Genomic DNA, 12,092 nt, shown 5'->3' with positions numbered 1-12,092 from the left:
CTCCAAAATGTGGAACTTGTTTGACCCACAGCACGAAGGTTCAGCGTGACTGATTTGCTCATTGGAAGGCAACCCTGGCGGTTAAAGTAATGAAGCTTGATGCCTGCTAGTACAGAGGCCTCTGGCCCTGTTTTAGAATGGAAATGTTCTTTCACTCTCAAATTAGATAAAAGAATTGAGCTTCAACAGAAGATGTTGACGGGTTTCCTAGATTGACTTTTGTTATACAGGGAACTGTCTCGTTGTTTGGGTGTAGGCTGACTAAAATAATGGATGGGTGAGCTCCTGGATAGTTAGTCTTTGAATACTCCAAATACAAGGATTCCCCCCCCCCCCCCCCCCCCCCCCCCAAGATTATTAGAATGTGGAATATTTTACATGTGACTGTTGAAGCAGAAACTGACATCATTTAAAAGGGAATTGAGTAAATATTTGTAAAGGAAGAATGTAAAAGGATACAGGCAAATAAGATTAGAACAGACAGCTGCAGGTGAACAGCTAGCAGCTGCAGAGCTGTGATCAGCCAAATGGCTGCCTGTACTGTAATTTCTGTCACTTAGGGGTTACTTGACTCTTGCATTCTTGGGTAGAAAGTAATCCACTGTATATTACAATACACTTGCAATTTGTGCATTCTCCCAAACACCTTTTCTGTGTGTTTATGAATAGACAGCAGTTTCTATGAGCAAACAGTCTCAAACTGCATCATGTTCACTACTGCATATGTTTGCCAATGCTTAACAAAACCCCCAAGTCATGATCTTTTGCTTATTAGGGAATATGTGGGATGTTTGCCACATTCTCCTATCAGTCCAGTTAAGGTGGAAAGTGCCACATTGACGAACATAGAGGCTAAATATATTTATAGTGAAGTAGAAAGGCACAGCAAGGTAGTCAATAATATAATTATTTTTAAATGTCATTTCTTCTGTACGTTTCCCCTGGATGTGGTTTCTCGTACAATAATTCAGAGGGAATGAGGTTGTTCACACCACAGTCAAGATGTGCATATTAACATCTGTAGATTAGTTCCCAGATTATAAAGAGAATTATTTTCAGTTCTGCTTCACCACATACTTCATCTCTGACTGCCAATTTATAACTGAGTGTGGGGAACAGCTTCCCTTTTAACTTTAGGTGTTCTAAAACCTGCATTAGGACAATTTTTTCCATTTGACATACAGAATCATAGAATAGTATGGCACAGAAAAAGGCCATTCGGCCCATCGAGTCTGCATTGACTCTTGAAGAGCAATTCAGTTAGTCCTACTCCCCTGCTCTTTTCCCATATCCCTGCAATTTTTTTCTCCCAAGCATTTATATGTTGTATTAGGTAACATTTCTGCACTGAAGTGATAAATGAGAAGGTTGTGGTGGACAATGCTGCTTTCATAATGTAATTATGTCTTAGTCCAGGATTAGGTTCAAATCCTCCACTATTTAAATGAATTTTTAAATAATCCTTTGTGCTGCTCGATGAGATGCCTCGCAGAATCATTGGGACTGCGGTAAGGGAGAGCTAGTGACAGTGAAGGCAAGCTCCAGATAAAAGTGGCAAATTATGGTAAGAGTAGCAAACATCAAAAGTCACAAGGGTTTTGATCCTAGCTATAGGATATTTGTAAAAATGAGTTCCATAATTGTGACACGAGACAATAGTAGGAGTCAAATATCCAACAAAATAAATAACAGTTTGCAAATGGGCTGAATGGCCTTCCTCATCTGTAAATTTGAGTTTATGCAGACATTGCTGCAGTTTAGATTATAATTGGGACTTTTATATTTTCATGTTTTATCTGTTCTTGTAAGACATTGGTCATTTTCATATATAGATGTGCATGAAGAAATACTGCAATTTTTGTTAAATAATTCAAAGACCTAGGAGTCTTCTCGATGCTCAACATGTCCAACGAATACAAGGCAGCAGTCAACAAAGTCAATAGAATGTTGAACTACATGGCCAAAACTAGAATACAAGTTAGCCGAAGTTGTGATCAAACTGCAGTGCTCTAGTCAGACCGCATCTTGAATACTGTGTCCAATTCTGGTCACCAAGAAACAATGGAGACATTGAAACACTGAAGGCATTGGAATCTTTTAAGCAACAATTAGATGCAGAAATGATGGAAATGGAGGGTCATTATGGATGGATGCTTTAAGATGGGCTGAATGGCCTTCCTCATCTGTAAGCATCTGGTGACCTTGTGATCGTAATCTGTTAATAGCTTGGTGATGAGGATCAGCTTGGCTCAGTTAGACGCACTTGCCTCTGAGTCGCAAGATTGCGGATTCAAGCCCTGGTAGATAGTGGAGTCGCGCTATCATAGCTCAGATTTACGAAGGATGTGGAGTGGACTACAATCTATTACAGACTACAAAGGGAAACCCAACTGTCATGCCCAGCAATGCCCCTCTCCCGGATGAGCTTAACACTTTTTACGCCCGGTTTGAGGCCAACAACAACTGGCCTGTTACAAGGGCGCCTGCGGCTCAGGACGACCGGGTCTTCTCAATCTCCGTGGCTGACGTGCGCAAGACCTTTTAAGAGAGTGAACACCCACAAAGCACCCGGTCCAGATGGAATCCCTGGGCGTGCCCTTAGAGCATACGCTGACCAGCTGGCAGCCATGTTTACGGATATATTCAACCGTTCACTGTACCAGTCTAGTCCCCACCCGCTTCAAGATGACCGGTTATTCCAATCCCCAAAAAAACAAAAGTAACCTGTTTAAACGACTACCGCCCCATAGCACTTACTTTTGTCATCATGAAGTGCTTTGAGAGGCTGGTCAAAACCCACATCAACTCGTTACTACCTGACACACTGGACCCACTCCAATTTGCTTACCGCCCAAACAGATCTAGGGATGATGCCATCGCCACTGTACTGCACACTGCCTTATCACACCTGGATAAGAGGAACACCTATGTGAGAATGTTGTTCATTGATTATAGTTCAGCATTCAATACCATTATCCCCTCCAAGCTTGTCAACAAGCTCAGTGAGCTAGGACTTAACACTTCCCTATGCAACTGGACCCTGGACTTCCTGACGGGAAGACCCTAGGTAGTGAAAATAGGCAGAAACACCTCCTCCACACTGACCCTGAACACGGGAACTCCCCAGGGTTGTGTGCTCAGCCCCCTTCTGTACTCCCTGTTTACTCACAACTGCGCGGCCACACACAACTTCAACTCCATCATCAAGTTTGCTGATGGCACTACCGTTGTAGGCCTGATCACAGATGGCGACGAGACAGGCTACAGGGAGGAGATAAGAGCCCTAGGAGAATGGTGCAAGTACAGCAACCTCTCCCGCAACATCAGCAAAACAAAGGAGATGATCGTGGATTACAGGAAGCGGCAGGGGGAGGGACACACCCCAATCTACATCGAAGGGGCTGAGGTGGAGAGGGTCAGCAGCTTCAAATTCCTGGGTGTATTCATTACGGAGGACTTAACGTGGTCCCATCACATCGACGTTGTAACCAAGGCGGCATGCCAACGCCTGTTCTTCCTCAGGAGACTGAAGAAATTTGGAATGGCCCCCCAGATTCTCACCAACTTCTACCGGTGCACCATCAAGAGTATCCTGTCCGGCTGCATCACTACCTGGTATGGCAACTGCACCGCCACAGACCGCAAGGCTCCACAGATGGTAGTGAAAGCTGCACAACACACTATAGGAATTAAACTACCTGCTGTGCAGGATATCTACCCCGAGAGGTGCCGGGGGAAGGCCCTGAGAATCATTAAAGATGTGAGTCACCCCAGCCACAACCTCTTTGCCCTGCTCCCGTCCGGTAAGAGATACCGAAGCATACGGTCTCATACCAACAGGTTTCAAAACATAGGAGCAGGAGTAGGCCATTCAGCCCTGCTCCGCCATTCAACGAGATCATGGCTGCTGATCCAAACCCTAGCACCCGGTCCCTACACCGACAGCTATCCCACCCAAGCCCTAACCCCATAACCCCACATATTTAATCCCCCCAACACTAAGGGCCAATTTTTATCATGGCCAATCAACCTAACCCACACATTTTGGACTGTGGGAAGAAACCGGAGCACCCGGAGAAAACCCACGCAAACACGGGGAGAATGTGCAAACTCCACACAGACAGTCACCCGAGGCCGGATTTGAACCCGGGTCCCTGGCGCTGTGAGGCAACAGTGCTAACCACTATGCCACCGTGCTGCCCACACAGCTTCTACCCCCAGGCCATAAGACTCATGAACAATTAATTTATTTATTACTGTTGTTTTATTTATTATTACTGTCTTTCTATTAGTATTTCTATTAGTATTTTTATCATTGTTATGCCATATTTATTCCAATGTTGGGAGGACTCGTAAAAATCAACATTTCATTGTGCAGTACACACGTCTGCTGCATATATGACAAATAAAATTGAATTGAATTGAATTGGTACGGACTTGAGTGTGTGATCTAGGTTGATACTTCAATGTAGTAGTGACAAAGCGCTCCAGTGTCAGAGGTCTGTCTTTTGAATGAGGCATTAAACTGAGTTCCACCTCCCTGCTCAAGTGGATCCCACGCTACTATTTGAAGAAAAGCAGGAAGTTGTCCTAGCACACACTCCTTCCTCAACACCACCAAAAGCACATAATCTGGTCATTCATTTGCTGTTTGGGCTGCTGGATTTGCCTATATAATAAGTGACTGCCCTTCAAAAGTAATCCTCAAAAGTAAATTAGTTGTGAACTTTGGTTCACGTTGCGGATATATAAAGGCAGTTTCTTTTTAATTGTATCTGTACACACTTGTCATGGTGCTATTTTAGAACTGGACAGAATAGAACGAGAACCCAAAACCTCATTGCTGTCATTTTCTTTCCATGTTACTTGATGTGGAAACATTTGCACGGCTAGAGATCAGAGCAAGGGAGTGGGACTAATTGAATAGCTCGTTCAAAGAGCTGGCACAGGCTTGCTGGCCACCTGTGCTGTGTAATTCAATGATTCTATGTTCAAATTGAACCTCTTTCCCCAGTAAAATACAGGAATTTGGAGTCATTAGAGTATTAATATAAAAAATTACCAATGAAAATGTGCAGATATTGTGGAGAGTAAATTTCATATTTTTAACTGCAAAAGATAGTGTTCAGAAAGATAATGAGTTGTAAAGATTTTCCGTGTATAACATAGCTCTGATGTATTTTAGGTGGTCTTAATGTCCTGATTTTGATGTTCAAAAGGAGTTTCTTAGCGTAACATCATGGTCAGGATAAGATCATCACAGAAGTAGATGAGATGTATTTTATCCACTAAAACCTTAAGAACGCACTTCACATTATATGAAATAGCTTTGACCATCATAATCTCTGACAGAAGATGGCAGTATTGAAGTACAGTTTCCTGGGATATTTAGATGTTTCAGTTGAAGCATTTTTTTAAACCAGTAGAACAACTTGAAACTTATGTTTGGCGGGTGGGGGGTGGAGGTTGAAAAGCTTTTTGGATCAAATACCTCAACCACACTGATATAAGTGTATTTCTACTATTTCCAACAGTAGGCTTTATTAGATCACTCTTACAATGGATACATTTAGTGTGCCAAATTTCATACTAATGATTTAGATGCTCACTCCAGCACTCGCTAAACCAGTGTTTCAGGAAAAACTTGGGGAACAGAGCAAAACACATTTTCAGGTAGCCCAAAACCAAATACAAGTCAGAAGTTGATCTAATGATAGATTTAAATATTGCACAATCTAGTAATTCATATCTTTTGGAGGACATGGAACGTGCAGATTATTGATTATTTGAAGGAGTATGCAAGGAGGACATATGGCACTGATGGACTGAACTACTGCATGTAAAGACTGACAGATCAAGTGGAAATTAATACCAGAGTCAACACAACATGTAAGTTCAGGGTTTGTATCGAGTTTCTAGAAGGTGTACCTTTAGTATCCTATCAGGTTTTGTGTTTTTGCAATAGTGGTCAAGTTAAAACTAATTAGGGAGGTAGTGATCAAGTATGACATTAAGGGGATAATTCAATAGGTTTTGTAGTTTTAACTATCCATTTAATCTATCTGTAATTAAATGGCTTGTGTCTTGTACATGTGACTAGACAAAAGTGGTCATTGAAAAGTGTCTGACATCTTGTGAAGCATGCTGATTGGTTGTTTTTTTAGTAAATGAGATATTTCAGCAATCAATACCATTATCTAAAACTATTTACTCACCATCTCTTTTTCATACTTATTTCTATAGTAATTTCCCATTCACTAAAAAGGAACAATTCATTAATGACCACTGTGAAGGTGAACAGTTCCATCATACATCCGATAGCAAAACATCCATTATATCTTTTTTATGGCGTAAGCTAAACAGGGCAATTGTGTTTTAAAAGGTGGTTTTCAGTGGTTGTAATTTTAAGAGATCTAAAACTTTCCTGTTTGCCACATTTCAATCAAAGTTGTCAGTCCCAGATGGTCCCTTGTTGGTGGTGTTGCCTGTGTTCAGAAATTAATTGTTAGATAGCCCTAATAATGAATTTATGACATAATTGCATGACAGGCGATATGTATAAATGTACGTTCTTTTTAGAGATGAGCAATAATAAAGGAAAGTTTAACAATTTTAAGCATTATAATGTTTTGCGATCTCATGCAAACATACTTCCATGTATTAGTAGCACTGCAGCCTTGAATGTGGAGTTTGAGAAGCTATTCTAGGTTTTCAAAGCCAACTACAGTATTCATTGTTCCCCCACACAGCTCCTCAGTTAAAGTGCCGTTTAATATCAAATGGTAATTGTAGTGTGACAATATCCTTCTGCATCTCACAATCAATTACTCATTCATGATTATGTTATTAATAAACTTCTGTTATATTTGTACAGGTACAAGGTCAACATATTAGGAATAATTTCAGTCATGTTCTATAACAGTGATATAAAGTTACTCCAATAATTATTAAATACATTTTTTTGTCTGTGTGGTTATATTTATATAAAATCAATGGCTTTCAAAGTTTTGTGTGTGTGAGTCCCACCCCTCTCCCTAACCTGCAAATACCTATTTCCAGGACCTGCCACTCCCCATCCCCACCCCATAATAACCACTGAAAGGCACTGTCAGTTAGCCAAAGGAATACAATGCAATCACTCTAGAATCAGTCAATAGCAACAGAAAAGTTCAGAAACCTACAGACCTCAAGGATCCCATGATGTCACTGGTTATTACAAATCCTAAATTTGGCCTGAGTGTATTGCAAAGCAGTACATAACTTCCTTGGCATCATGCGTCAGAATGAATTATCACCATGTGGATTATAGGCTTTCAGGCCTACAGCAGGTCCACAACAGGATCTTTGAGGTCTGTAGAATGACTTAACTGCTTATGACCAGGCTGCCTTAACTGCCGACTTACCACCTGTACTATTCCACAATTATCCATTAGCGTCAGCTAATGCAGTCTGTAATGGCTAGAACATTTCATAGGGAATAGGGCCAGCATGTTCCTCTGGACATCACCACCTTCATGGCCTCCTCTGCTCCGCCACCATCACATATGTTGGCCGATAATACGATCCTGGCTCTGCAGTGCCAGGACCTCACCTGTGCCTATATGAGCTGACCTTGCCTCATAATGCAAGAGCAGCCCCATTATAATATTGAAACTTTGCTCCCCTCACATTGTGCATGATGCGCTTGGAGTGCACAAACTTCACGGGTGTGGAACTTCCTCAGGCACCTCCATCTTTAAAGGACATTTTGGTGGAGAAGGGAAGTAGCTGGTACCCGAGGAAAACAAACTATTTGAATCCCAACACTTGATGTAACAATAAAATGAATGGACCCAGTATAAAGGCCACAAAAATGTTACTTTTCTTTTGGGCCTTCCCTTCAGGGCCTTTTGTCAACAGGTACTGAATGTCTGCAGCACTGCTAAGGCACCCCGGCACATTGAGGAGCAACCCTAACTTAAATAAATTCTATTGCCATCTCAGGGGATGCAGAGTATTAGGTATGCAGTAGGCCTCAGGCCTCTGCACTCAATAATATGCACGCAGAAGCAGCCAACTCTTTATTGGACCCCTTTTATGTGAAGCCATTCTATATCAGTCTACGCTAACCCGATGTTCTTCCAACTTTCTGTAGGTTAAAGGCTTAATCTATGCATTTGGACGAAACAAAAAAGGGGAACCAACATAAAGACTCTTGTGCACTAACACTAAAAGACAAAACTGAATTTTAAAATAGATTCTTCACAATTAATCTGAACGCAGACAGTATTGGAGCACTTGTGCTTGCATTTTAAGCATAAAACATAGATTTTGCATTCGTAACAAAATAGATGAATTAATAGTGCAGATAGAAATTAACAGGTTTGATCTAAGCCATTACAAAGACATGGTTGCAAAGTGGCCAAGGTTGGGAACTAAATATTCCAGGATACTTGACTTTTAGAAGAGATAGGCAAAATGGAAAAGGAGGAGGGGTAGGCTTGATAATAAAGGATGGGATAAAGACAGTAGAGAGAAAGGATCTTAGCTCCTAAAATCAAGAAGTAGAATCAGTTTGGGTGGAGCTAAGAAACAGCAAGGGGCAGAAAACATTGGTGGGAGTTGTTTATGGGCCCCCAAACAGTAGTTGTAATGTAGGGCAGAGTATAAATCAGGAAATTAGAGGCGCAGGTAACAAGGGTAATACAGTAATCATGGAGGACTTTAATCTACATATAGACTGGGAAACCAAATTTGCAGTAATAGAGAGAAAACGGGGAACCTTGTTAAGCCTGCCCAGTGCGTTTAGCAGGCCAATTAAGGGAAAGCCGGTGACGTTTCATCTGTCAAAAAAATTTTCACAGATGAATTGTCATCATTTGACAGCTTTAAGAAGCTGTCAAACATTGACATTCTGTTGTTTGGTAAGTTCTTGTACTCAAGACTCACCAAACCTATTTCCTGAGCATCAGAGAATGCAGCAGCCATTCTGTCATCTCTGCCGTGGAGATGCCGGAGTCTCCGGATCCTCAACGATTGAAGCCTGCAGGAAGAAACAAAGATAAGTAAACTTTTTCTAAGACTTTTCACTCACCTCACATACTTGCCTCTCCACACTTACACCCATCACTCACCTCCACAGCGCACTTTTCAACCCCTCTCACCCCCGCAGACCCACTGCTCGCCTCGCTGACTGTGGCGGGGTTTCCCAACATCAGGAAGCCTGCACCTCTGCTGGAAAAATGGGATAATCTTCTTAACTACCTGTTAACAGGCAGTTAAATGGCCGTAACCCCCTTCCTGCCTCCAGGAGATGGGATCCGGCGCGCGTCGGGTACCCGCCTCCTGGGAAGATGGCACGGAGGTGGGATGGGGGCGGGTTCGGTACCCATTCCCAGTTTCTGCTATTTTCCCGGCAGTCCCGCCTCCATACCTGCCTCCCCAGGGCTGGCAAAATCGCCCCTAGAGAGTAGGAATAAATGGGTTGTTTTTGGGTTGGCAGGCTGTAACTAGTGGGGTATTGCAAGGATCAGTGCTTGGGCCTCAGCTATTCACAATCTACATCAATGATTTGGATGAGGGGACCAAATATCCACGTTTGCTGATGATACAAAGCTAGGTGGGAATGTAAGTTTTGAGGAGGATGCAATGAGGCTTCAAGGGGATATAGACAGGCTAAGTGAGTGGGCAAGAACATAGCAAATGGAATATAATGTGGAGAATGTGAAGTTATCCACTTTGGTAGGAAAAATAGAAAAGCAGAGTATTTTTTAAATGGTGAGAGATTGGGAAATATTGGTGTTCAGAGGGACCTGGGTGTCCTTGTACATGAATCACTAAGTTAACATGCAGGTACAGCAAGCAATTAGGAAAGCAAATGGTATGTTGGCCTTTATTACAAGAGGATTTGAGTATAAGAGTAAAGATATCTTACTGCAATTATAAAGGACCCTGGTGAGACCACACCTGAAGTATTGTGTACAGTTTTGATCCCTTTACCTAAGGAAGGATATACTTGCTGTAGAGGGAGTGCAATGAAGGTTCACCAGCCTGGTTCCTGGGATGGGGAGATTGTCCTATGAGGGAGAAAAATGAGAGGTGATCTCATTGAAACATACAAAATACTTACAGGGCTTGACAGGGTAGATGCAGGGAGGATGTTTCCCCTGGCCAGGGAGTCTAGAACCAGGAGTCACAGTCTCAGAATAAAGGACTGAAATGAGAAATTTCTTCACTCAGAGGGTGATGAATCTTTGGGATTCTCTACCCCAGAGGGCTGTGGAGGCTCAGTCTTTGAGTATACTCATAGAAACATAGAAGATAGGAGCAGGAGTAGGCCATTCGGCCCCTCGAGCCTGCTCCACCATTCAATGAGATCATGGCTGATCATCCAAATTCAATACCCTGTCCCTGCTTTCTCCCCATATCCCTTGATCCCTGTAGCCTTAAGAAATATATCTAACTCCTTCTTGAATATATTTAATAAGTTGGCCTCAACTGCCTTCTGTGGTAGAGAATTCCACAGATTCACCACTCTCTGGGTGAAGAAATTCCTCCTCATCTCAGCCTTAAATGGCTTACCCCTTATCCTTAGACTGTGACCCCTGGTTCTGGACTCCCTAGTCATCGGGAACATCCTTCCTGCATCTAGTTTGTCTAGTCCTGTTAGAATTTTATAAGTTTTAATGAGATCCCCTCTCATTCTTCTGAACTCTAGTGAATATAAGCCTAATCGACTCAATCTCTCTTCATACGTCATTCCTGCCATCCCAGGTATCAGTCTGGTGAATCTTCGCTACACTCCTTCCATGGCAAGAACATCCTTCCTCAGATAAGGCAACCAAAACTGCACACAATACTCAAGGTGTGGTCTCACCCTATACAACTGCAGCTCCTGTACTCGAATCCTCTCGCTATGAAGACCAACATACCATTTGCCTTCTCAACCACCTGCTGCACCTGCTTGCTTGCCTTCAGCGACTGGTGCACAAGCACAAGGTCTCGTTGCACTTCCCCTTTTCCCAATCTATTGCCTGTCTTCCTGTTTTTGCCACCAAAGTGGATAACCTCACATTTATCCACATTGGGCAGATGCATGGCAGATGCAGTATAATCACCCAACCTGTCCAAATCATACTGGAGTTTTTCTGCATCCTCCTCACAGCACACACGCTCACCCAGCTTTGTGTTGTCTGCAAACTTGGAGATATTACATCCAGTTCCCTCTTCTAGATCATTAATATATATTGTGAATAGCTGGGGTCCTAGCACCAATCCCTGCAGTACCCCACTAGTCACTGCCTGCCACTCAGAAAAAGACCCGTTTATTCCAACTCTTTGCTTCCTGTCTGCCAACCAGTTCTCTATCCAAGTCAGTACCTTACCCCCAATCCCATGTGCCTTAACTTTGCACGCCAATCTCTTATGCGGGACCTCATCGAAAGCCTGCTGAAAGTCCAAATACACCACATCCACTGGTTCTCCCTTATCTATTCTACCAGTTACATTCTCAAAAAATTCCAGTAGATTAGTCAAGCATGATTTACCATTTGTAAATCCATGTTGGCTTTGTCCGATCCTGTCACTGTTTTCCAGGTGCTCTGCTATTACATCTTTTATAATGGACTCTAGCATTTTCCCCACTACCGATGTCAGGCTTACCGGTCTATAATTCCCCATTTTCTCTCTACCACCTTTTTTAAATAGTGGGGTTACATTAGCTATCCTCCAATCCATGGGAACTATTCCAGAGTCTATAGAATTTTGGAAGATGACCAGCAATGCATCAACTATTTCTAGGGCCACTTCCTTAAGTACCCTAGGATGTAGATTATCAGGCCCTGGGGATTTATCGGCCTTCAATCCCATCAATTTCCCTAACACCATTTCCCTACAAATACTGATTTTATTCAATTCCTCCCTCTCATTAGACCCTATGTTCCCTGAAATCTCTGGAAGGTTATGTGTGTCCTCCTTTGTGAAGACAGAACCAAAATATGTATTTAATTGGTCAGCCATTTCTTTGTTCCCCATTATAAATTCCCCTGATTCTGACTGCAAGGGACCTACGCTTGACTTCACCAATCTTTTTCTCTTCACATATCTATAGAAGC

This window comes from Somniosus microcephalus, chromosome 6, assembly GCF_052327205.1.
Source record: "Somniosus microcephalus isolate GS21.2 chromosome 6, FLI_Smic_1.0, whole genome shotgun sequence".
NCBI lineage: Eukaryota > Metazoa > Chordata > Chondrichthyes > Squaliformes > Somniosidae > Somniosus > Somniosus microcephalus.
The sequence above is the reverse complement of the archived record's forward strand: the minus strand, read 5'-3'. Positions refer to the sequence as shown.